This window comes from Bombina bombina, chromosome 4, assembly GCF_027579735.1.
Source record: "Bombina bombina isolate aBomBom1 chromosome 4, aBomBom1.pri, whole genome shotgun sequence".
Classification (NCBI taxonomy): Eukaryota; Metazoa; Chordata; class Amphibia; order Anura; family Bombinatoridae; genus Bombina; species Bombina bombina.
In genome coordinates this window covers 1,065,431,419-1,065,458,544 of record NC_069502.1, presented here as the reverse complement: position 1 = coordinate 1,065,458,544, position 27,126 = coordinate 1,065,431,419, and positions in this window count along the sequence as shown.

The window sequence follows — 27,126 nt, the reverse complement described above, 5'->3', positions numbered from 1 at the left end:
CTATCAATGCTATAATTTTTTGAGTGTTATGTTCCTTTAAAAATATTTGTAGATTAATAATATATTTATACAACAAGAAAATAATACAAAGTATAATCACTTCCCTGCTGAAAGAGGCTGTTGGCATCAGACTCTCCCCAGGCTAAAATGAAGGTTCTATGGATATGCAAAAGCAGTGCTTTCCTTTTCAGGTCTTTGTTGGAGCATAAAAACCAATGTATTATTCATCGGAAGTCTAACCCTAACCCTAACGTAACCCTAACCCTAACACCCACTAACTTTAACCTAATTAAAATAATTCCAAATAAAAATTACAATTAATACCTAAAGTATTCCTATTTAAAACTAAATAAATACTTACATGTAAAATTAAACCTAAGCTAGCTACAATATAACTAATAGTTATATTGTATCTAGCTTATGTTTTATTTTTATTTCACAGGTAAGTTTCTATTTATTTTAACTAGGTAGACTAGTTACTAAATAGTTATTAACTATTTACTAACTATCTAGTAAAAATAAATACAAATTTACCTGTGAAATAAAACCTAACCTGTCTTACAGTTAAACCTAACATTACACTAAAATTAAATAAATTACATTAATGCAATACAATTAAGTAAATAAAATTAAAAAAAAACACTTAAGTTACACAAAATAAAAAAGAAATGATCAAATATTTAAACTAATTACACCTAATCTAATAGCCCTATCAAAATAAAAAAGCCCCCCAAAAATAATAAAACCCCTAGCTTAAACTAAACTGCCAATAGCCCTTGAAAGGGCCTTTTGCAGGGCATTGCCCCAAAGATAACAGCTCTTTTACCTGGCAAATAAAAATACAAACAACCCCCCAACAGTAAAATCCACTACCCACACAACCAACCCCCCCAAATAAAAACCTACCTAAAAAACCTAAGCTACCCATTGCCCTGAAAAGGGCATTTGGATGGGTATTGCCCTTAAAAGGGCATTCAGCTCTTTTACATTGCCCAAACCATAAGCTAAAAATTAAACCCACCTAATAAACCCTTAATAAAATGTAACACTAACCCCTGAAGATCCACTTACTGTTTTGGAAGACGAGACATCCATCCTCATCCAGCCGGGAGACATCTTCATCCAAGCGGCAAGAAGTCCTCAATGAAGCTGGGAGAAGTCTTCATCTAAGCGGCAAGAATTCTTCATCCAGACAGCATCTTCTATCTTCATCCTTCCGGTGAGGAGCTGCTCCATCTTCAAGACATCCGGCGTGGAGCATACTCTTCATACGGTCCCAGCCGTACACTGAAGGTTGCCTTTAAGGGACGTCATCCAAGATGGAGTCCCTTGAATTCCGATTGGCTGATAGAATTCTATCAGCCAATCGGAATTAAAGGGAAAAAAATCCTATTGGCTGATGCAATCAGCTAATAGGATTGAGCTTTAATCCTATTGGCTGATCCAATCAGCCAATAGGATTGAGCTTGCATTCTATTGGCTGATTGGAACAGCCAATAGAAAGCGAGCTCAATCCCATTGGCTGATTGGGTCAGCTAATAGGATTGAAGCTCATTGGCTGATTGCATCAGCCAATATGATTTTTACCCTTTAATTCCTATTGGCTGATAGAATTCTATTAGCCAATCGGAATTCAAGGGACGCCATCTTGGATGATGTCCCTTAAAGGGAACCTTCAGTGTATGGCTACGACCATATGAAGAGGATGCTCCGCGCCGGATGTCTTGAAGATGGACCCGCTCCGCACCAGAAGGATGAAGATAGAAGATGCCATCTGGATGAAGACTTCTTGCCGCTTTTCAGGGCAATGGGGATCTTAGGTTTATTCAGATAGGATTTTATTTGGGGGGTTGGTTGTGTGGGTGGTGGATTTTACTGCTGAGGGGTTGTTTGTATTTTGTTTTACAAACAAAAATTTTGTTTTACAAAAAAGCTTATTTCTTTGGGGCAATGCCCCGCAAAAGGCCATTTTAAGGGCTATTGGCAGTTTAGTGTAGGCTAGGTTTTTTTTTTATTTTGGGGGGGGCTTTTTTATTTTTATAGGGCTATTAGATTAGGAGTAATTTATTTTTATTTTTGATAATTTCTTTTTTATTTTGTGTAATTTAGTGTTTATTATTTTTTATAATTTAGATGAATGTATTTTTTATTTAATGTATTTAATTTTATTGTAATGTTAGGTGTTAGTGAGAGTCAGGTTAGGTTTTATTTTGCAGATAAACTTGTCTTTATTTTAACTAGGTAGCTAAGAAAAATAGTTAATAACTATTTACTAATTAGTCTACCTAGTTAAAATAAATACAAACTTACCTGTGAAATAAAAATAAAACTTTAGATAGCTACAATGTAACTATTAGTTATATTGTAGCTATCTTAGGGTTTATTTTACAGGTAAGTATTTATTTTTAAATAGGAATTATTTAGTTATTAATAATAGGTTTTATTTAGAATTATTTTAATTATGTTAAAGTTAGGGGTGTTAGGTTTAGGGGTTAATATATTTATTTAGTGTTAGGGATGTGGGAGGCCAGAGGTTTAGGGGTTAATAACTTTAGTATAGTGGTGGCGGCAACGTTGGGGGTGGCAGATTAGGGGTTAATAAACTTATGTAGGTGGCAGCGACATTGGGGGCGGCAGATTAGGGGTTAATAAGTGTAATGTAGGTGTTGGCGAAGTCGGGGGCTGCAGATTAGGGCGGTTTAGACTCAGGGTTTATGTTAGGGTGTTAGGTTTAAATGTACATTTTTTTCCCCATAGACATCAATGGGGCTGCATTATGGATCTTTACGCTCCACGATTGCAGGTGTTAGGCTTTTTTTTAGCCGGCTCTCCCAATTGATGGCTATGGGGAAATCATGCACGAGCACGTCAAAGAAGCTCAAAGCAGCGCTTGTATTTGTGTGCGGTATGGAGTTCAACACAGCCATATCACCCGCAAATGCCGGGTTTTTACAAACCTGTAATAGCAGCACTATTAAAAGTGAGCGATAGAAATAACTTGCAAGTTGCAAGTTATTAGCGAGCCACTCATAAGGCAAAACTCGCAATCTGGCTGTATGTATTTATATGTATATATCGGGCATGCTTGGATAGTGTAAATGGGACCTGCTCTAGAATATAAATAGTCATATGTGTTATTAGTGGAGGATATTTATGTCCTTGTTAGAGCTTAATGTTAAGGCTTCTATTTCTAAAGGACTAGTATATCCCTAATAATAATATCTGTTTGAATTCTGAACATTTAATTTTGACTCCTATGTTCCTTTAAAATTAGTTCTTGAACCATGTGGACATCTTTTAGAGTGAGCATTTAGTCATATTACCATACTGAATAATCATAAAAAACTTGAGTACTTAGAAAAGGCTGAAGAAAAATGAATCCTAGACTAGCAAAAAAATGCCTCTTTGCTAGATTTTTCATTAACTCACATGGTACAGGATCTGGAAAATTACATTTTTTATCTAGTCAGTGTCTTAAATTTATTAAAATGTGTTCATGAATTATTATCACATGGAAAAAAAGTGCAATTAAAACAGATTTGTATGCACATCCCTTATCACATCCACAAGTTGCAAGTGACTCACCATCAAATCAATGGATTACCATTGTGAAATAAACAGTATCACAAAAATGCCTTCAAAACCGTATAGTACAGAGATTAAAACTGGAAGATTAAACACCCTTGATAAAAAAGTTTATTGTAACATATTCTAAAAAGAAAACTTTCAACGTTTTGAAATTTAAATATGACTTTAAAGGGACAGTATGCACCACTTTTCACATAACTGTATGTAATAAAACTACTATAAAGAATAATATGCACAGATACTGATCTAAAAATCCAGTATAAAACCAGTTTAGATCTGTTAAAAAGGTTAGCTGAAAGTGGTTGTATACCAAAAAGAGAAGACATTCCCCCCTCCCCCTCCCACTGCATATGAAAAGACTCTTTACATAAACAGGAGCAAGCTGGAGTAGGTATACATCAGTATAGGCTGTTTTTTCTCTAGTAATATCGCATTTGACGAATATGCAGGCTGATAGATAGACCTGCACGCTGATATCCGTTCCGATCTGGGAATTACACTCTCTACACTCAGAAATTTGGCTGAAGACGAGGTGGATTGCTTTTTGCTACAATTACATAAAGGGCACTTACGTTATTTAAAATTTCAGGCTCACAGGTAATGGACTTTTAAATTGTATACAGCTACACTTAACATTATCTAACTACCTAGCTAAAATGGATAATGAAGAAGCAGAATGCTATGTACTAAGGGACTTTAATGAGGAGTCTAATGATGTATATGAGGAGGTTGCACACAATATTGACACTTTATTCTTTGAAATTGACTCTCTGCGCAAAAAGGATATTAAGTTAGATCTGGACATTAAATCCTTTTTGATCTATAAGAATGATAAGCGTATTCCAAGAGGATTGAGAGTCAAAAAGTTCCCATCATTCATTACATATGACACTGAGTTCATTAAAAAATGGAATAACATTTTAGACACCTGCTCCTTTGCACTAATTGACCTACTAATAGATTTCAAAAGGAAGCAGAGGAAGGATTTGTTGCAAGAGATGAAAGAAGTGCAAATACAACTGCGAGAATTTCAAAAAGATAAAGAATTTAAAGAGTATGACAAAAAATTTGAACAGTCCATGATCAATTTTAGACAGGAGCTTTGGCATTTTAAATCAAATAAAATGTCAAGGGACAGAAAAGATTATGAACTAAACCAAGTATATAAATGGTCCTATGAGGAATACTCAAGGAATAAATTCAGGTCAAATAAATCAAATAAAAAGAACTTTAACAAAAAAGGATCTGGCAAACAAAAATCAGTTACATTCTCAGACACTGAATATGAGGTAGACTCATCAGATAATGAAAACACAGAAGAATGTGCTACAGAGATATTTCATTCACTACAGGAATTAGAACCAGAAGAAGGCACCAGTGAGAAGTCAAAAAACGGGGAAGGTACAATTGCCGGAACAGCAAGAAAAAAACCCATAGAGGTAGAAGAGGCAAAAGTAACAACAAGAAAAACAAAAATAAAGCCCAAAATGACTGGTCAGGGCAACCAGGGATACAGGGGCAAGTCCTTCCACAAGAAATATGTGACAAGATCACAGGGACAGAAACAACAGACCAGAATTTAAATGTTATAAATTTATCTACTGTTTCTTTAAGTAAAACTCAAATTTCTCTCTTATCTAAAGGTCTCAATTTTGTTCCCTCCGCACACTTCAACTTATTTGAAACTGTGTTAGATGTGAACCGATATGTACGTAAACTCACTCTACAGAAACACTTTTATGGGATGAGTGAGCAGGAGTCTAACAAAGCTAAGACAAATAGATTTACAAAACATGAAATTTCTGACAATTTATTTTCTTTCTCTGAAATGTGTACCATAAATGATTTGAATGAATTAATTGGGGAGGGTGATACATATAATAATGATGTTTCTAAAGAATCAGAAGTGAGGTGTGATCATGTAAAGAAGAAAAGCTCCTTTTACCCTGTACATGCCCGTCCAAAAGCTTTGGACATCTTTCAGAAAACAATAGAGGAAAAACTTACTGTGCTCAGTGAAAAAAACTCACAGAAAAGTAAAAATCTTTCTAATCTAACAGCCAGTGAAAAACAAGCATTGTAAAGTTTATCTGATAATGATTCAATCCTCATTAGACCCTCAGACAAGGGAGGAAATGTAGTTGTTCTAAACAAAACAGATTACATAATGGAGGCTAAGAGGCAACTGGATGACAAAGAGGTTTATAGCAAACTCCAGACTAATCCCACGAAGTTATATAAAAATTAATTAGTGTGTATTGTTTTGTTTGCTAAACACAACAATATAATTAGTGCTTCCACTAAAGATGCGCTTATACCCTCTCATCCAGTTGCCCCTATCTTCCATTATTTTCCAAAAATACACAAAGATCCTGTATGTCCACCAGGACATCCCATTATTGCAGGGATTGGTTCCCTAAATGAACCTTTGAGTGATCTGATTGACACTTTTTTACAACCCTTGGTTAGAGGACTCTTAACCTATATACAGGATACAACTGCTATTCTAAATAAACTTGAAAAAATAAGATGGGAACCTAGCTTCAGATTTCTAGTGGTGGATGTCACCTCTCTATACACCTGTATACAAAACAATAAAGGTATGACTGCCATAGAATTTTTCCTTGATACATACAGTGATTATGACACAGCCACCAAGAATTTTATTTTAAGAGCTATAGAGTATCTCCTAACGCATAATTTCTTTATGTTTGGCAATGAGTTCTTTCTCCAGAGACGTGGAACAGCTATGGGGGCAAAGTTTGCCCCTTCCTATGCCAACCTCTTTATGGGGTGGTGGGAGCTGTTCCACGTCTTTGGAGAAAGGAATCCCTTCAGAAATAGGATAAAGCATTTCTATAGGTACATTGATGACCTGTTCTTTGTATTTGAAGGAAGTGAATTGGAAGCAGATTCCTTTTGTGAATTTATGAATCAAAATACTGATGGAATTAGATTTGTAGGAGAGAATAATGCAGAAACTATCAACTTTCTTGACTTAAAGATCTCTGCCAATATGATTGAGAACAAAATAGAAACTAGTCTTTACAGAAAGCCCACTGCAGGCAATACTCTTTTGTCATTTAAATCCTGCCATCCCTCACATGTAATCAGAGGCATTCCAAAGGGAGAATACATTAGGGCTAAAAGAAACTGTACAAATGAAAAACAATATGATAATCACCAATAGATTGAAACAGAGAGGTTACACTGACAACATACTAGACGCTGCTAAAGAAAGTATAAAGGATATACCCAGGGAAAATTTCCTCAAATATAGAGAGAAAGAAAACAAGCAATCTGCGATCACTACACCTAAATTCATAACTACCTACAGTACAGATTACCACAAAATCTGTGATATAATAAGGGAAAGTGTCCACATTTTGTACACAGATCCTATTCTGAAGGAAATAGTACAGCAAGGAATTAACTTCATACCCAAGAGAGGCAAAACCCTAGCAAATCATCTATCACCTTCTGATATGATGAATAAAAACAATACCAATTGGTTAAAAGGAAAGAAAGGCTTTTATAAATGCAGAAGAAAAGACTGCATAACCTGTGAACATGTACAAGAAGGTGACACATTTCACTCCAGTACAACACAGAATGAACACAAGATAAATTTTTTCATCAATTGCAAGACCACCCATGTGGTTTATCTCCTGACATGCAAAATTTGCAATTGTCAGTACGTAGGAAAAACGAAGCGTCCTATCAAAGACAGGTTCTTAGAACATTTACGATCTGGGAAAGATGAAAAATCAAATACTCCTATATCCAGACATTTTAAAAGTCTGCATGATTCTGATATGTCAAGCTTAACTTTACAAGGAATTGATCATGTACCATATTGGAGAAGAGGTGGCAAGAGGGAAGATAAATTAAACAAACGAGAAGTCTATTGGATCTTCTCCCTTAAGACAAGTAATCCCCAAGGTCTAAACATAAGAAGGGACCTAGATTTATTTACCTAAATAATTGCATTTCTTCTTTGCATGTGATCACTAATTTGCCCTCCCCTTATACATATAGGATATATATATATATCTCCATTTCTCTACTGTTTCTCACTATTAAGGCTTTAAAAATAAGGTAGTTTTTTCTAATGTACTATTTCAAGCGAAACAAAATAAACATAGTTTTATGGAATATATAGTGCTTTCTAGTCATAAAATAATATATTGTTGCAAATATTACTTAAAACTTGACTGTACTATTTAAACAATATTTATTATTTATTTTGATTTGTTTATAATTGTTATAATACAGTAGTTGCAACTTTAGCACTATTAATACAACTTTTTCCGTTACATGGTTAAAGGATAGCTATAAAACAATATTAGTTTTTCTATTGTCTTTTTTTCTTTTTTAAAATAAGTATTTAGAAATAAAAGTATACCATTTAGAGTCCATTGTTAACTTGTACCTCTTCAAAATCTATACTGTGTCTTTAAATCTGAGGTATAAGTAAAGGTGTGTCAGATTAGTCCTACATGCAGTGAACAAGTGAGCATGCTCACGAAACATGTCTGCGTGACTATCTAACACACCTGTGTTGTGTTTTTACCTGGAGCCTGTTGGGCCTGTGTGCCCTGTTATATGTTTTTAACGAAGTGCTGCAATAAACTAACTGTTACTTTTACTATGGAGTGATTGTCTCTGTGGTGCGCCTCTCTACTGGATTTATGTGCATTTATTTTTAAGTTGGCAGACTTAACTTGGGGCCGCATAACAGGACTTTCCATCTTTTGCACCCACTCTCCTTTGAGCCGATAGGAAGATTTGTCTCTCCACCCCCTGCAGCAATCACGTTGGGAGTAGTGAATTGAGCGCTATGCACACAGAACCTTTTGTGTACTTATACATCAGTATTAGGCTGACCATATTGCCAGTTTAAGAAGGACATGAAAAACGCATATGTCAGGGTTCTTATACAAAACATTTCTTTAAACAGCCCTGAAAACAACCCTGACATATGCATTTTTCATATGTGTCCCTTTTTAAAGCGGCAATATGGTCACCCTAATCAGTATACTTTTAAAACTTTGGGCTTGGTTAGGAGTCTGAAAATTAGTGCAATGTTATTTAAAAATAAACAAAACTATACATTAAAAAACAAAACAAGTGTATAGGCTATATGAGTGGATCATCTACAAAACATTAATGCAAAGAAAGATCTAGGGGCCTATTTATCAAGCCGTCAACTTACTTGCATTCAACGGCACCAATACGCTCACCTAAGATCGCCTAACATCGCTGCCGCAGACCTGAATACGCTCTACAAAGTTAACAAAAATGCTGTCAAAAAGCCGCGCACCAAGTACGGGGCGATGAGCAGCGGACTATTGTTAACTAACAGTCATCGATCTCGCTGCTCTTCGGCTTTTTCCCAGCTTTATTAGTATACTGTCACTAAACACCGCCACTATAATAAACTGCTTTACCCCTATTCCGCTGCTCATGGACCCCGCCGCAACTAAATAAAGTGATTAACCCCTAAACTGCCACTCCCGGAGCCCACCGCCACTCTAATAAATGTATTAACCCCTTTCCTGCCGTTCACGGAGTCCACCGCCACCTACATTATGTTATTAACCCCTAATCTGCCGCCCCTACACTGCCACCACCTACATTATGTTATTAACCCCTAATCTGCCCCCCTACACCGCCACCACCTACATTATACTTATTAACCCCTAATCTGCCGTCCCCAACGTCGCCGCCACTATATTAAATTTATTAACCCCTAAACCTAAGTCTAATCCTAACCCTAACACCCCCTAAATTAAATCAAATTTAAATAAATAGAAATAAAATTACTATCATTAACTAAATTATTCATATTTAAAACTAAATACTTACCTGTAAAATAAACCTTAAGCTAGCTACAATATAACTAATAGTTACATTGTAGCTAGCTTAGGGTTTATTTTTATTTTACAGGCAAGTTTGTATTTATTTTACCTAGGTAGAATCGTTACTAAATAGTTATTAACTATTTAATAACTACCTCGCTAAAATAAATACAAATTTACCTGTAAAATAAAACCTAACCTAAGTTACAATAACACCTAACACTACACTACAATTAAATACAATTAAATAAATTACATACAATTAAATAAATTATATACAAATATCTAAAGTACAAAAAAAACACTAAAATACAGAAAATAAAAAACAAATTATCAGATATTTAAACTAATTACACCTAATCTAATAGCCCTATCAAAATTAAATAGCCCCCCCCAAAATAAAAAAAAACCCTAACCTAAACTAAACTACCAATAGCCCTTAAAAGGGCCTTTTGTGGGGCATTGCCCCAAAGTAATCAGCTCTTTTACCTGAAAAAACAAACAAACAACCCCTAAGAGTAAAACTCACCACCCACACAACCAACCCCCCCCCCCAAAAAAATACTAACTAAAAAAAAACTAAGCTCCCCATTGCCCTGAAAAGGGCATTTGGATGGGCATTGCCCTTAAAAGGGCAGTTAGCTCTTTTGCGGCCCAAAGCCCTAACCTAAAAATAAAACCCTCCCAATCTTCAGTCTTCATCCAAGCCTGGCAGAAGTGGTCCTCCAGATGGCAGAAGTCATCATCCAAGCCGGGCAGAAGTGGTCCTCCAGACAGCAGAAGTCTTCATCCAGATGACATCTTCTATCTTCATCCATCCAGCGAGGAGCGGGTCCATCTTCAAGACATCTGACTTGGAGCATCCTCTTCTGCCGACGACTACCCAACAAATGAAGGTTCCTTTAAGTGACGTCATCCAAGATACATTTGTTTGAAAGCATCCAGACAACCTTTTGGAGTTTTGGGAAGCTCTATATTTGAATATATTTATATGAACTTTGGAGCATAGCCTCACCTATTTATGGATTTCAAAGTTCTGCCCACACAACCCACCCCTAAACAAGCACATCAAAACTAGCAGTATCATTTAATGAGAGGTGGAAAATATATACTTTCATTTTTAAATTCACTTTAATTATCAAATTTTCTTTGTTCTCTTGGTACCTTTGTTGAAGAGAATATGTGCATATCCTTAGCAGCAGCAATGCACTACTGGGAGGTAGCTGTTGATTGGTGGTTACACACATTTGTCTTTTGTCACTGGCTCACCAGATGTGTTCAGGTATCTCTTAGTAGTGCATTGTTGCTTAAGAGCTGGCCTTAAACACATGGTTATGTGCAAGCAATTGTATAATAATAAACTTCTTTATTTTCTTTCGTGATTCAGATAGAGCATGCAATTTTAAGCAACTTTCTAATTTACTCCTTTTATCAATTTTTTGTCATTCTCTTGCTATTTTTATTTGAAAAAGAAGACATCTAAGTTTTTTGGTTCAGTACTCTGGACAGCACTTTTTTTATTGGTGGATTAATTTATCCACCTATTAGCAAGAACAACCCAGGTTGTTCAACAAAAATGGGCCGGCATCTAAACTTACATTCTTGAATTTCAACTAAAGATACCAAGAGAATGAAGAAAATGTGATAATAGGAGTAAATTAGAAATTTGCTTAAAATGTCATGCTCTATCTGATTCCCGAAAGAAAAAATTTGGGTTCAGTGTTCCTTTAACCCCTTAACGACCAAGGACGTACGCCACACGTCCTCAAAAAAAATACAGTTAATGACCGAGGACGAGTGGCGTACGTCCTTGGTCTGGAAAGCAGCTGGAAGCGATCCTGCTCGCTTCCAGCTGCTTTCCGGTTATTGCAGTGATGCCTCGATATGGAGGCATACTGCAATAACCCCCCTTGGCCATCCGATGCAGAGAGAGCCACTCTGTGGCCCTCTCTGCACCGGACATCGATGGCCGGTATCGTTGGTGGGTGGGAGCTTCCGTGGGAGGCGGGTGGGCGGCCATCGATGCTCTGTATGGAGTGGAGGGGGGCGGGATCGGGGGCGGGACCCACGAGGGCGCGCACAGGAGCGCGCGTGCACGGGGGTTGGTGGGCGGGCGCGTGCACGGGGCGGGAGCGAGTGGGAACCGCTACACTACAGAAAAACATAAAGTTAAAAGTAAAAAAAAATAAGAAACTTTAAATATTAAAAATATAATCTAAGGGATCTGGAAGGGGTTGGAGGTTGGTCTTGGTGGGGGGGGGAAAGCTACACTACAGAAAGGGCTTTTTTTTAAAAAAAAAAAGGCACATTTTTTGCAAAACTGGGTACTGGCAGACAGCTGCCAGTACCCAAGATGGCGCCCATTAAGGCAGAGGGGAAGGGTTGGAGAGCTGTTAGGTGGGGGATCAGTGAGGTTGGGGTCTAAGGGGGGATCATACACATCAGCATATGTAAATATGCTTTTTTTTTTTAAAAAAAAAAAAGGGCCAAATACCTTTTATTTTAGTACTGGCAGAGTTTCTGCCAGTACTTAAGATGGCGGGGACAATTGTGGGGTGGGGGAGGGAAGAGAGCTGTTTGGGATTGATCAGGGGGTCTGATGTTTCAGGTGGGAGGCTGAGCTCTACACTAAAGATAAAATTAACCCTGCAAGCTCCCTACAAGCTACATAATTAACCCCTTCACTGCTAGCCATAATACACGTGTGATGCGCAGCGGCATTTAGAGGCCTTCTAATTACCAAAAAGCAATGCCAAAGCCATATATGTCTGCTATTTCTGAACAAAGGGGATCCCAGAGAAGCATTTACAACCATTTGTGCCATAATTGCACAAGCTGTTTGTAAATAATTTCAGTGAGAAACCTAAAATTGAGAAAAATTTAACTTTTTTTTAATTTGATCGCATTTGGCGGTGAAATGGTGGCATAAAATATACCAAAATTGGCCTAGATCAATACTTGGGGTTGTCTACTATACTACACTAAAGCTAAAACTATCCCAAAAAGCTCCCTACATGCTCCCTAATTAACCCCTTCACTGCTGGGCATAATACACGTGTGGTGCGCAGTGGCATTTAGCGGCCTTCTAATTACCAAAAAGCAACGCCAAAGTCATATATGTCTGCTATTTCTGAACAAAGGGGGTCCCAGATAAGAATTTACAACAATTTATGCCATAATTGCACAAGCTGTTTGTAAATAATTTAAGTTAGAAACCAAAAGTTTGTGAAAAAATTTGTGAAAAGTGAACGATTTTTTGTATTTGATTGCATTTGGCGGTGAAATGGTGGCATGAAATATACCAAAATGGGCCTAGATCAATACTTTGGGTTGTCTACTAAAAAAAAATATATACATGTCAATGGATATTCAGAGATTCCTGAAAGATATCAGTGTTCTAATGTAACTAGCGCTAATTTTGAAAAGAAATGGTTTGGAAATAGCAAAGTGCTACTTGTATTTATGGCCCTATAGTTTACAAAAAAAGCAAAGAACATGTAAACATTGGGTATTTCTAAATTCAGGACAAAATTTAGAAACTATTTAGCATGGGTGTTGTTTTGTGGTTGTAGATGTGTCAAAGTTAGAAAAAGTGTGTTTTTTTCCATTTTTTCCTCATATTTTATATTTTTTTTTATAGTAAATTATAAAATATGATGAAAATAATGGTATCTTTAGAAAGTCAATTTAATGGCGAGAAAAACGGTATATAATATGTGTGGGTACAGTAAATGAGTAAGAGGAAAATTACAGCTAAACACAAACACCTCAAAAATGTAAAAATAGCCTTGGTCCCAAACGGACAGAAAATGGAAAAGTGCTGTGGTCATTAAGGGGTTAAAGGATTTTCTTTTTGCACTGTTATAGCCTTTAATGCAGACTAAATCATCCAGCTCCTAATCACAACTCTTACTCTCAAACCAACATAAGCAAGAATGGGTTAAATTATTAACTATTAAGCATCTGTATAGCAGGATATCGCAAAGCACACTAGTTTTATATAGCTGTTAAATTCCTGAAACTAGACAGTGATATTATATCAATATGTTTATCCTGCTGACTATGGTGTTTTGCTGCTGGAATGGAAAACAATATGTGCTAGATTACAAATAGTGATGTTGCGAATAGTTCACCGGCGAATAGTTCCCGGCGAACATAGCATGTTCGATCCGCCCCGAATTCATCATCATTGAGTAAACTTTGACCCTGTATCTCACAGTCTGCAGACACATTCCAGCCAATCAGCAGCAGACCCTCCCTCCCAGACCCTCCCAGCTCCTGGACAGCAGCCATTTTAGATTCATTCGGAAGCTGCATTGTTAGTGAGAGGAGGGACAATGTAGCTGCTGTTGATTTAATAGGGAAATTGATAGCTAGGCTAGTGTATTCAGTGTCCACTACAGTCCTGAAGGACTCATCTGATCTCTGCTGTAAGGACAGCACTCAAAAAGCTCTTTTTAGGGCTAGAACATCATTTTTTTAAATTTTTTTCCCTGTGTAATCTAATTGCAGTTGCCTGCCTGCCAAGAAACTTGCCCAGTGCCACCACTCATATCTGGTGTAACAGTAGTGTAAATTTAAAAAAAAAAAACTTTTTTGACTGTGAAACATCAGTCTGCTTGTGTAATCTAATTGCAGTTGCCTGCCTGCCAGCGTGTGTGCCAAGCCCACTTGCCCAGTGCCACCACTCATATCTGGTGTAACAGTAGTGTAAATTAAAAAAAAAAAACTTTTTTGACTGTGAAACATCAGTCTGCTAGTGTAATATAATTGCAGTTGCCTGCCTGCCAGCGTGTGTGCCAGGCCCACTTGCCCAGTGCCACCACTCATATCTGGTGTAACAGTAGTGTAAATTTAAAAAAAAAAAACTTTTTTGACTGTGAAACATCAGTCTGCTAGTGTAATCTAATTGCAGTTGCCTGCCTGCCAGTGTGTATGCCAGGGCCACTTGCCCAGTGCCACCACTCATATCTGGTGTAATAGCAGTGTAAATTTAAAAAAAAAACTTTTTTGACTCTGAAACATCAGTCTGCTAGTGTAATCTAATTGCAGTTGCCTGCCTGCCAGCATGTGTGCCATGCACACTTGCCCAGTGCCACCATTCATATCTGTTGTAATAGTAGTGTAAATTTTAAAAAAAACTTTTTTGACTGTGAAACATCAGTCTGCTTGTGTAATCTAATTGCAGTTGCCTGCCTGCCATCGTGTGTGCCAGGCCCACTTGCCCAGTGCCACCACTCATATCTAGTGTGATAGCAGTGTAAATTTAAAAAATAAACAAACTTTTTTGACTCTGAAACATCAGTCTGCTAGTGTAATCTAATTGCAGTTGCCTGCCTGCCAGCTTGTGTGCCAGGCCCACTTGCCCAGTGCCACCACTCATATCTGGTGTAACAGTAGTGTAAATTTAAAAAAAAAAACTTTTTTGACTGCGAAACATCAGTCTGATTGTGTAATCTAATTGCAGTTGCCTGCCTGCCTGCCTGCCTGCCAGCGTGTGTGCCAGCCCACTTGCCCAGTGCCACCACTCATATCTGCTGTAACAGTAGTGTAAATTTAAAAAAAAAACTTTTTTGACTGTGAAACATCAGTCTCCTAGTGTAATCTAATTGTAGTTGCCTGCCTTCCTGCCAGCGTGTGTGCCAGGCCCACTTGTCCAGTGCCACCACTCATATCTGGTGTAACAGTAGTGTAAATAAAAAAAAAAAAAAAAATTTGACTGTGAAACATCAGTCTGCTTGTATAATCAAATTGCAGTTGCCTGCCTGCCTGCCAGCATGTGTGCCAGACCCACTTGCCCAGTGCCACCACTCATATCTGCTGTAACAGTAGTGTAAATTTAAAAAAACAACTTTTTTGACTGTGAAACATCAGTCTGCTTGTGTAATCTAATTGCAGTTGCCTGCCTGCCTGCCAGCATGTGTGCCAGACCCACTTGCCCAGTGCCACCACTCATATCTGGTGTAACAGCAGTGTAAATTTAAAAAAAAAAAAAAATTTGACTGTGAAACATCAGTCTGCTTGTGTAATCTAATTGCAGCTGCCTGACTGCCATCGTGTGTGCCAGGCCCACTTGCCCAGTGCCACCACTCATATCTGGTGTAATAGCAGTGTAAATTTAAAAAAAAAACTTTTTCAACTGTGAAACATTAGTCTGCTAGTGTAATCTAATTGCAGTTGCCTGCCTGCCAGCTTGTGTGCCAGGCCCACTTGACCAGTGCCACCACTCATATCTGGTGTAACAGTAGTGTAAATTTTAAAAAAAAAACTTTTTGACTGTGAAACATCAGTCTGCTTGTGTAATCTAATTGCAGTTGCCTGCCTGCCTGCCAGCGTGTGTGCCAGCCCACTTGCCCAGTGCCACCACTCATATCTGCTGTAACAGTAGTGTAAATTTAAAAAAACAACTTTTTTGACTGTGAAACATAAGTCTGCTTGTGTAATCTAATTGCAGTTGCCTGCCTGCCAGCGTGTGTGCCAGGCCCACTTGTCCAGTGCCACCACTTATATCTGGTGTACAGTAGTGTAAATTAAAAAAAAAAACTTTTTTGACTGTGAAACATCAGTCTGCTTGTGTAATCTAATTGCAGTTGCCTGACTGCCATAGTGTGTGCCAGGCCCACTTGCCCAGTGCCACCACTCATATCTGGTGTAATAGCAGTGTAAATTTAAAAAAAAAAAACTTTTTTGACTCTGAAACATCAGTCTGCTAGTGTAATCTAATTGCAGTTGCCTGCCTGCCAGAGTGTGTGCCAGGGCCACTTGCCCAGTGCCACCACTCATATCTGATGTAACAGTAGTGTAAATTTTAAAAAAAAACTTTTTCAACTGTGAAACATTAGTCTGCTAGTTCAATCTAATTGCAGTTGCCTGCCTGCCAGCGTGTGTGCCAGTCTCACAGCTTATACTGTGCCCGCTTGCCCAGTGGCCCCACTCATATCTGGTGTAACAGTAGTTTAAATTTAAACACAAAAAACATTTTGGACTGTGAAACATCAGTCTACTTGTGTAATCTAATTGCAGTTGCCTGCCTGCCATCGTGTGTGCCAGGCCCACTTGCCCAGTGCCACCACTCATTTCTGGTGTAACAGCAGTGTAAATTTAAAAAAAAAAAACTTTTTTGACTGTGAAACATCAGTCTGCTAGTGTAATCTAATTGCAGTTGCCTGCCTGCCAGCGTGTTTGCCAGGCCCACTTGCCCAGTGCCACCACTCATATCTGGTGTAACAGTAGTGTAAATTTAAAAAACAAAAACTTTTTTGACTGTGAAACATCAGTCTGCTAGTGTAATCTAATTGCAGTTGCCTGCCTGCCAGCGTGTGTGCCAGGCCCACTTGCCCAGTGCCACCACTCATATCTGGTGTAACAATAGTGTAAACTTAAAAAAAAAAACTTTTTTGACTGTGAAACATCAGTCTGCTAGTGTAATCTAATTGCAGTTGCCTGCCTGCCAGTGTGTATGCCAGGGCCACTTGCCCAGTGCCACCACTCATATCTGGTGTAATAGCAGTGTAAATTTAAAAAAAAAAAACTTTTTTGACTCTGAAACATCAGTCTGCTAGTGTAATCTAATTGCAGTTGCCTGCCTGCCAGCATGTGTGCCAGGCCCACTTGCCCAGTGCCACCACTCATATCTGGTGTAACAGTAGTGTAAATTAAAAAAAAAAAACTTTTTGGACTGTGAAACATCAGTCTGCTTGTGTAATCTAATTGCAGTTGCCTGCCTGCCAGCGTGTGTGCCAGGCCCACTTGTCCAGTGCCACCACTCATATCTGGTGTAACAGTAGAGTAAATTAAAAAAAAAACTTTTTTGACTGTGAAACATCAGTCTGCTTGTGTAATCTAATTGCAGTTGCCTGCCTGCCTGCCAGCGTGTGTGCCAGGCCCACTTGCCCAGTGCCACCACTCATATCTGCTGTAACAGTAGTGTAAATTTAAAAAAAAAACTTTTTTGACTGTGAAACATCAGTCTGCTTGTGTAATCTAATTGCAGTTGCCTGCCTGCCAGCGTGTGTGCCAGGCCCACTTGTCCAGTGCCACCATTCATATCTTCTGTAACAGTAGTGTAAATTAAAAAAAAAAAACTTTTTTGACTGTGAAACATCAGTCTGCTTGTGTAATCTAATTGCAGTTGCCTGCCAGCATGTGTGCCAGGCCCACTTGCCCAGTGCCACCACTCATATCTGGTGTAACAATAGTGTACATTTAAAAAAAAAAAACTTTTTCGACTGTGAAACATCAGTCTGCTAGGGCAATCTAATTGCAGTTGCCTGCCAGCGTGTGTGCTAGGGCCACTTGCCCAGTGCCACCACTCATATCTGGTGTAACAGTAGTGTAAATTTAAAAAAAAAAACTTTTTCGACTGTGAAACATCAGTCTGCTAGTGCAATCTAATTGCAGTTGCCTGCCTGCCAGCGTGTGTGCCGGTCTCACAGCATATACTGTGCCCACTTGTCCAGTGGCCCCACTCATATCTGGTGTAACAGTAGTGTAAATTAAAAAAAAAACTTTTTTGACTGTGAAACATCAGTCTGCTAGTGCAATCTAATTGCAGTTGCCTGCCAGCGTGTGTGCTAGGGCCACTTGCCCAGTGCCACCACTCATATCTGGTGTAACAGTAGTGTAAATTAAAAAAACAAAACTTTTTTGACTGTGAAACATCAGTCTGCTAGTGTAATCTAATTGCAGTTGCCTGCCTGCCAGCGTGTGTGCCAGGCCCACTTGTCCAGTGCCATTACTCATATCTGGTGTAACAGTAGTGTAAATTAAAAAAAAAAACTTTTTTGACTGTGAAACATCAGTCTGCTTGTGTAATCTAATTGCAGTTGCCTGCCTGCCAGCGTGTGTGCCAGGCCCACTTGTCCAGTGCCACCACTCATATCTGGTGTAACAGTAGTGTAAATTTAAAAAAAAACTTTTTTGACTGTGAAACATCAGTCTGCTTGTGTAATCTAATTGCAGTTGCCTGCCAGCGTGTGTGCCAGCCCACTTGCCCAGTGCCACCACTCATATCTGCTGTAACAGTAGTGTAAATTAAAAAAAAAAACTTTTTTGACTGTGAAACATAAGTCTGCTTGTGTAATCTAATTGCAGTTGCCTGCCTGCCAGCGTGTGTGCCAGGCCCACTTGTCCAGTGCCACCACTCATATCTGGTGTAACAGTAGTGTAAATTTAAAAAAAAACTTTTTTGACTGTGAAACATCAGTCTGCTTGTGTAATCTAATTGCAGTTGCCTGCCAGCGTGTGTGCCAGCCCACTTGCCCAGTGCCACCACTCATATCTGCTGTAACAGTAGTGTAAATTTAAAAAAAAAACTTTTTTGACTGTGAAACATAAGTCTGCTTGTGTAATCTAATTGCAGTTGCCTGCCTGCCTGCCAGCGTGTGTGCCAGGCCCACTTGTCCAGTGCCACCACTTATATCTGGTGTACAGTAGTGTAAATTAAAAAAAAAAAACTTTTTTGACTGTGAAACATCAGTCTGCTTGTGTAATCTAATTGCAGTTGCCTGCCTGCCTGCCAGCATGTGTGCCAGGCCCACTTACCAAGTGCCACCACTCATATCTGGTGTAACAGCAGTGTAAATTTAAAAAAAAAAAATTTTGACTGTGAAACATCAGTCTGCTTGTGTAATCTAATTGCAGTTGCCTGACTGCTATAGTGTGTGCCAGGCCCACTTGCCCAGTGCCACCACTCATATCCGGTGTAATAGCAGTGTAAATTTAAAAAAAAAAAACTTTTTTGACTCTGAAACATCAGTCTGCTAGTGTAATCTAATTGCAGTTGCCTGCCTGCCAGAGTGTGTGCCAGGGCCACTTGCCCAGTGCCACCACTCATATCTGATGTAACAGTAGTGTAAATTTAAAAAAAAAAACTTTTTCAACTTTGAAACATTAGTCTGCTAGTTCAATCTAATTGCAGTTGCCTGCCTGCCAGCGTGTGTGCCAGTCTCACAGCTTATACTGTGCCCACTTGCCCAGTGGCCCCACTCATATCTGGTGTAACAGTAGTTTAAATTTAAACACAAAAAACGTTTTGGACTGTGAAACATCAGTCTGCTTGTGCAATCTAATTGCAGTTGCCTGCCTGCCATCGTGTGTGCCAGGCCCACTTGCCCAGTGCCACCACTCATTTCTGGTGTAACAGCAGTGTAAATTTAAAAAAAAAAAAACTTTTTTGAGTGTGAAACATCAGTCTGCTAGTGTAATCTAATTGCAGTTGCCTGCCTGCCAGCGTGTTTGCCAGGCCCACTTGCCCAGTGCCACCATTCATATCTGGTGTAACAGTAGTGTAAATTTAAAAAAAAAAACTTTTTTGACTGTGAAACATCAGTCTGCTAGTGTAATCTAATTGCAGTTGCCTGCCTGCCAGCGTGTGTGCCAGGCCCACTTGCCCAGTGCCACCACTCATATCTGGTGTAACAATAGTGTAAATTTAAAAAAAAAAACTTTTTTGACTGTGAAACATCAGTCTGCTAGTGTAATCTAATTGCAGTTGCCTGTCTGCCAGTGTGTATGCCAGGGCCACTTGCCCAGTGCCACCACTCATATCTGGTGTAATAGCAGTGTAAATTTAAAAAAAAAAACTTTTTTGACTCTGAAACATCAGTCTGCTAGTGTAATCTAATTGCAGTTGCCTGCCTGCCAGCGTGTGTGCCAGGCCAACTTGCCCAGTGCCACCACTCATATCTGGTGTAACAGTAGTGTAAATTTAAAAAAAAAAAAATTTTTTGACTGTGAAACATCAGTCTGCTAGTGTAATCTAATTGCAGTTGCCTGCCTGCCAGCATGTGTGCCAGGCCCACTTGCCCAGTGCCACCACTCATATCTGGTGTAACAGTAGTGTAAATTAAAAAAACAAAACTTTTTTGACTGTGAAACATCAGTCTGCTTGTGTAATCAAATTGCAGTTGCCTGCCTGCCAGCGTGTGTGCCAGGCCCACTTGTCCAGTGCCACCACTCATATCTGGTGTAACAGTAGTGTAAATTAAAAAAAAAAACTTTTTTGACTGTGAAACATCAGTCTGCTTGTGTAATCTAATTGCAGTTGCCTGCCTGCCTGCCAGCGTGTGTGCCAGGCCCACTTGCCCAGTGCCACCACTCATATCTGCTGTAACAGTAGTGTAAATTTAAAAAAAAAACTTTTTTGACTGTGAAACATCAGTCTGCTTGTGTAATCTAATTGCAGTTGCCTACCTGCCAGCGTGTGTGCCAGGCCCACGTGTCCAGTGACACCATTCATATCTGGTGTAACAGTAGTGTAAATTTAAAAAAAAAACTTTTTTGACTGTGAAACATCAGTCTGCTTGTGTAATCTAATTGCAGTTGCCTGCCTGCCTGCCAGCATGTGTGCCAGGCCCACTTACCAAGTGCCACCACTCATATCTGGTGTAACAGCAGTGTAAATTTAAAAAAAAAATTTTTTGACTGTGAAACATCAGTCTGCTTGTGTAATCTAATTGCAGTTGCCTGACTGCCATAGTGTGTGCCAGGCCCACTTGCCCAGTGCCACCACTCATATCCGGTGTAATAGCAGTGTAAATTTAAAAAAAAAAAAACTTTTTTGACTCTGAAACATCAGTCTGCTAGTGTAATCTAATTGCAGTTGCCTGCCTGCCAGAGTGTGTGCCAGGGCCACTTGCCCAGTGCCACCACTCATATCTGATGTAACAGTAGTGTAAATTTAAAAAAAAAAACTTTTTCAACTTTGAAACATTAGTCTGCTAGTTCAATCTAATTGCAGTTGCCTGCCTGCCAGCGTGTGTGCCAGTCTCACAGCTTATACTGTGCCCACTTGCCCAGTGGCCCCACTCATATCTGGTGTAACAGTAGTTTAAATTTAAACACAAAAAACGTTTTGGACTGTGAAACATCAGTCTGCTTGTGCAATCTAATTGCAGTTGCCTGCCTGCCATTGTGTGTGCCAGGCCCACTTGCCCAGTGCCACCACTCATTTCTGGTGTAACAGCAGTGTAAATTTAAAAAAAAAAAAACTTTTTTGAGTGTGAAACATCAGTCTGCTAGTGTAATCTAATTGCAGTTGCCTGCCAGCGTGTTTGCCAGGCCCACTTGCCCAGTGCCACCACTCATATCTGGTGTAACAGTAGTGTAAATTTAAAAAAAAAAAACTTTTTTGACTGTGAAACATCAGTCTGCTAGTGTAATCTAATTGCAGTTGCCTGCCTGCCAGCGTGTGTGCCAGGCCCACTTGCCCAGTGCCACCACTCATATCTGGTGTAACAATAGTGTAAATTTAAAAAAAAAAACTTTTTTGACTGTGAAACATCAGTCTGCTAGTGTAATCTAATTGCAGTTGCCTGTCTGCCAGTGTGTATGCCAGGGCCACTTGCCCAGTGCCACCACTCATATCTGGTGTAATAGCAGTGTAAATTTAAAAAAAAAAACTTTTTTGACTGTGAAACATCAGTCTGCTAGTGTAATCTAATTGCAGTTGCCTGCCTGCCAGCGTGTGTGCCAGACCAACTTGCCCAGTGCCACCACTCATATCTGGTATAACAGTAGTGTAAATTTAAAAAAAAAAAACTTTTTTGACTGTGAAACATCAGTCTGCTAGTGTAATCTAATTGCAGTTGCCTGCCTGCCAGCATGTGTGCCAGGCCCACTTGCCCAGTGCCACCACTCATATCTGGTGTAACAGTAGTGTAAATTAAAAAAAAAAAAAACTTTTTTGACTGTGAAACATCAGTCTGCTTGTGTAATCTAATTGCAGTTGCCTGCCTGCCTGCCAGCGTGTGTGCCAGGCCCACTTGCCCAGTGCCACCACTCATATCTGCTGTAACAGTAGTGTAAATTTAAAAAAAAAACTTTTTTGACTGTGAAACATCAGTCTGCTTGTGTAATCTAATTGCAGTTGCCTGCCTGCCAGCGTGTGTGCCAGGCCCACTTGTCCAGTGCCACCATTCATATCTGGTGTAACAGTAGTGTAAATTTAAAAAAAAAACTTTTTTGACTGTGAAACATCAGTCTGCTTGTGTAATCTAATTGCAGTTGCCTGCCTGCCTGCCAGCATGTGTGCCAGGCCCACTTGCCCAGTGCCACCACTCATATCTGGTGTAACAATAGTGTACATTTAAAAAAAAAACTTTTTCGACTGTGAAACATCAGTCTGCTAGGGCAATCTAATTGCAGTTGCCTGCCAGCGTGTGTGCTAGGGCCACTTGCCCAGTGCCACCACTCATATCTGGTGTAACAGTAGTGTAAATTAAAAAAAAAAAAAATTTTCGACTGTGAAACATCAGTCTGCTAGTGCAATCTAATTGCAGTTGCCTGCCAGCGTGTGTGCTAGGGCCACTTGCCCAGTGCCACCACTCATATCTGGTGTAACAGTAGTGTAAATTAAAAAAAAAAAAAAAATTTCGACTGTGAAACATCAGTCTGCTAGTGTAATCTAATTGCAGTTGTCTGCCTGCCAGCGTGTGTGCCAGGCCCACTTGTCCAGTGCCATTACTCATATCTGGTGTAACAGTAGTGTAAATTAAAAAAAAAAAACTTTTTTGACTGTGAAACATCAGTCTGCTTGTGTAATCTAATTGCAGTTGCCTGCCTGCCTGCCTGCCAGTGTGTGTGCCAGGCCCACTTGCCCAGTGCCACCACTCATATCTGCTGTAACAGTAGTGTAAATAAAAAAAAAAACTTTTTTGACTGTGAAACATCAGTCTGCTTGTTTAATCTAATTGCAGTTGCCTGCCTGCCAGCGTGTGTGCCAGGCCCACTTGTCCAGTGCCACCACTCATATCTGGTGTAACAGTAGTCTAAATTTTAAAAAAAACTTTTTTGACTGTGAAACATCCGTCTGCTTGTGTAATTTAATTGCAGTTGCCTGCCTGCCTGCCAGCATGTGTGCCAGGCCCACTTGCCCAGTGCCACCACTCATATCTGGTGTAACAATAGTGCACATTTAAAAAAAAAAACTTTTTCGACTGTGAAACATCAGTCTGCTAGTGCAATCTAATTGCAGTTGCCTGCCAGCGTGTGTGCTAGGGCCACTTGCCCAGTGCCACCACTCATATCTGGTGTAACAGTAGTGTAAATTAAAAAAAAAAACTTTTTCGACTGTGAAACATCAGTCTGCTAGTGCAATCTAATTGCAGTTGCCTGCCTGCCAGCGTGTGTGCCAGGCTCACAGCATATACTGTGCCCACTTGTCCAGTGGCCCCACTCATATCTGGTATAACAGTAGTTTAAATTTAAAAACAAAAAACATTTTGGACTGTGAAACATCAGTCTGCTTGTGTAATCTAATTGCAGTTGCCTGCCTGCCATCCTGTGTGCCAGGCCCACTTGCCCATTGCCACCACTCATTTCTGGTGTAACAGCAGTGTAAATTTAAAATAAAAAAAACTTTTTTGACTGTGAAACATCAGTCTGCTTGTGTAATCTAATTGCAGTTGCCTGCCTGCCTGCCAGCGTGTGTGCCAGGCCCACTTGCCCAGTGCCACCACTCATATCTGCTGTAACAGTAGTGTAAATTTAAAAAAAAAACTTTTTTGACTGTGAAACATCAGTCTGCTTGTGTAATCTAATTGCAGTTGCCTGCCTGCCAGCGTGTGTGCCAGGCCCACTTGTCCAGTGCCACCATTCATATCTGGTGTAACAGTAGTGTAAATTTAAAAAAAAAACTTTTTTGACTGTGAAACATCAGTCTGCTTGTGTAATCTAATTGCAGTTGCCTGCCTGCCTGCCAGCATGTGTGCCAGGCCCACTTGCCCAGTGCCACCACTCATATCTGGTGTAACAATAGTGTACATTTAAAAAAAAAACTTTTTCGACTGTGAAACATCAGTCTGCTAGGGCAATCTAATTGCAGTTGCCTGCCAGCGTGTGTGCTAGGGCCACTTGCCCAGTGCCACCACTCATATCTGGTGTAACAGTAGTGTAAATTAAAAAAAAAAAAAATTTTCGACTGTGAAACATCAGTCTGCTAGTGCAATCTAATTGCAGTTGCCTGCCAGCGTGTGTGCTAGGGCCACTTGCCCAGTGCCACCACTCATATCTGGTGTAACAGTAGTGTAAATTAAAAAAAAAAAAAAATTTCGACTGTGAAACATCAGTCTGCTAGTGTAATCTAATTGCAGTTGTCTGCCTGCCAGCGTGTGTGCCAGGCCCACTTGTCCAGTGCCATTACTCATATCTGGTGTAACAGTAGTGTAAATTAAAAAAAAAAAAAAATTTCGACTGTGAAACATCAGTCTGCTAGTGTAATCTAATTGCAGTTGCCTGCCTGCCAGCGTGTGTGCCAGGCTCACAGCATATACTGTGCCCACTTGTCCAGTGGCCCCACTCATATCTGGTATAACAGTAGTTTAAATTTAAAAACAAAAAACATTTTGGACTGTGAAACATCAGTCTGCTTGTGTAATCTAATTGCAGTTGCCTGCCTGCCATCCTGTGTGCCAGGCCCACTTGCCCATTGCCACCACTCATTTCTGGTGTAACAGCAGTGTAAATTTAAAATAAAAAAAACTTTTTTGACTGTGAAACATCAGTCTGCTAGTGTAATCTAATTGTAGTTGCCTGCCTGCCAGCGTGTGTGCCAGGCCCTTTTGCCCAGTGCCACCACTCATATCTGGTGTAACAGTAGTGTAAATTTGAAAAAAAAAACTTTTTTGACTGTGAAACATCAGTCTGCTAGTCTAATCTAATTGCAGTTGCCTGCCTGCCAGCGTGTGTGCCAGGCCCACTTGCCCAGTGCCACCACTCATATCTGGTGTAACAATAGTGTAAATTTAAAAAAATAAACTTTTTCGACTGTGAAACATCAGTCTGCTAGTGCAATCTAATTGCAGTTGCCTGCCTGCCAGCGTGTGTGCCAGGCTCACAGCATATACTGTGCCCACTTGTCCAGTGGCCCCACTCATATCTGGTGTAACAGTAGTGTAAATTAAAAAAAAAAACTTTTTTGACTGTGAAACATCAGTCTGCTAGTGCAATCTAATTGCAGTTGCCTGCCAGCGTGTGTGCTAGGGCCACTTGCCCAGTGCCACCACTCATATCTGGTGTAACAGTAGTGTAAATTAAAAAAAAAAACTTTTTTGACTGTGAAACATCAGTCTGCTAGTGTAATCTAATTGCAGTTGTCTGCCTGCCAGCGTGTGTGCCAGGCCCACTTGTCCAGTGCCATTACTCATATCTGGTGTAACAGTAGTGTAAATTAAAAAAAAAAAACTTTTTTGACTGTGAAACATCAGTCTGCTTGTGTAATCTAATTGCAGTTGCCTGCCTGCCTGCCAGTGTGTGTGCCAGGCCCACTTGCCCAGTGCCACCACTCATATCTGCTGTAACAGTAGTGTAAATAAAAAAAAAAACTTTTTTGACTGTGAAACATCAGTCTGCTTGTTTAATCTAATTGCAGTTGCCTGCCTGCCAGCGTGTGTGCCAGGCCCACTTGTCCAGTGCCACCACTCATATCTGGTGTAACAGTAGTCTAAATTTTAAAAAAAACTTTTTTGACTGTGAAACATCCGTCTGCTTGTGTAATTTAATTGCAGTTGCCTGCCTGCCTGCCAGCATGTGTGCCAGGCCCACTTGCCCAGTGCCACCACTCATATCTGGTGTAACAATAGTGCACATTTAAAAAAAAAAACTTTTTCGACTGTGAAACATCAGTCTGCTAGTGCAATCTAATTGCAGTTGCCTGCCAGCGTGTGTGCTAGGGCCACTTGCCCAGTGCCACCACTCATATCTGGTGTAACAGTAGTGTAAATTAAAAAAAAAAAACTTTTTCGACTGTGAAACATCAGTCTGCTAGTGCAATCTAATTGCAGTTGCCTGCCTGCCAGCGTGTGTGCCAGGCTCACAGCATATACTGTGCCCACTTGTCCAGTGGCCCCACTCATATCTGGTATAACAGTAGTTTAAATTTAAAAACAAAAAACATTTTGGACTGTGAAACATCAGTCTGCTTGTGTAATCTAATTGCAGTTGCCTGCCTGCCATCCTGTGTGCCAGGCCCACTTGCCCATTGCCACCACTCATTTCTGGTGTAACAGCAGTGTAAATTTAAAATAAAAAAAACTTTTTTGACTGTGAAACATCAGTCTGCTAGTGTAATCTAATTGTAGTTGCCTGCCTGCCAGCGTGTGTGCCAGGCCCTTTTGCCCAGTGCCACCACTCATATCTGGTGTAACAATAGTGTAAATTTAAAAAAATAAACTTTTTTGACTGTGAAACATCAGTCTGCTAGTGTAATCTAATTGCAGTTGCCTGCCTGCCAGTGTGTGTGCCAGGGCCACTTGCCCAGTCCCACCACTCATATCTGGTGTAACAGTAGTGTAAATTAAAAAAAAAACTTTTTGACTGTGAAACATCAGTCTGCTTGTGTAATCTAATTGCAATTGCCTGCCTGCCAGCGTGTGTGCCAGGCTCACAGCATATACTGTGCCCACTTGCCCAGTGCCACCACTCATATCTGGTGTAACAGTAGTGTAAATTTAAAAACAAAAAACTTTTTGGACTGTGAAACATCAGTCTGCTTTTTAGTGTCAGGCTCACAGTGTATACTGTTCCCACTTGCCCAGTGCCACCACTCATATCTTGTTTAATAGTAGTAAAAGTGTACATTTAAAAACAAAAAAAACTTTTTGGACTGTGAAACATCAGTCTGCTTTTTTGTGTCAGGCTCACAGCGTATACTGTGCCCACTTGCCCAGTGCCACCACTC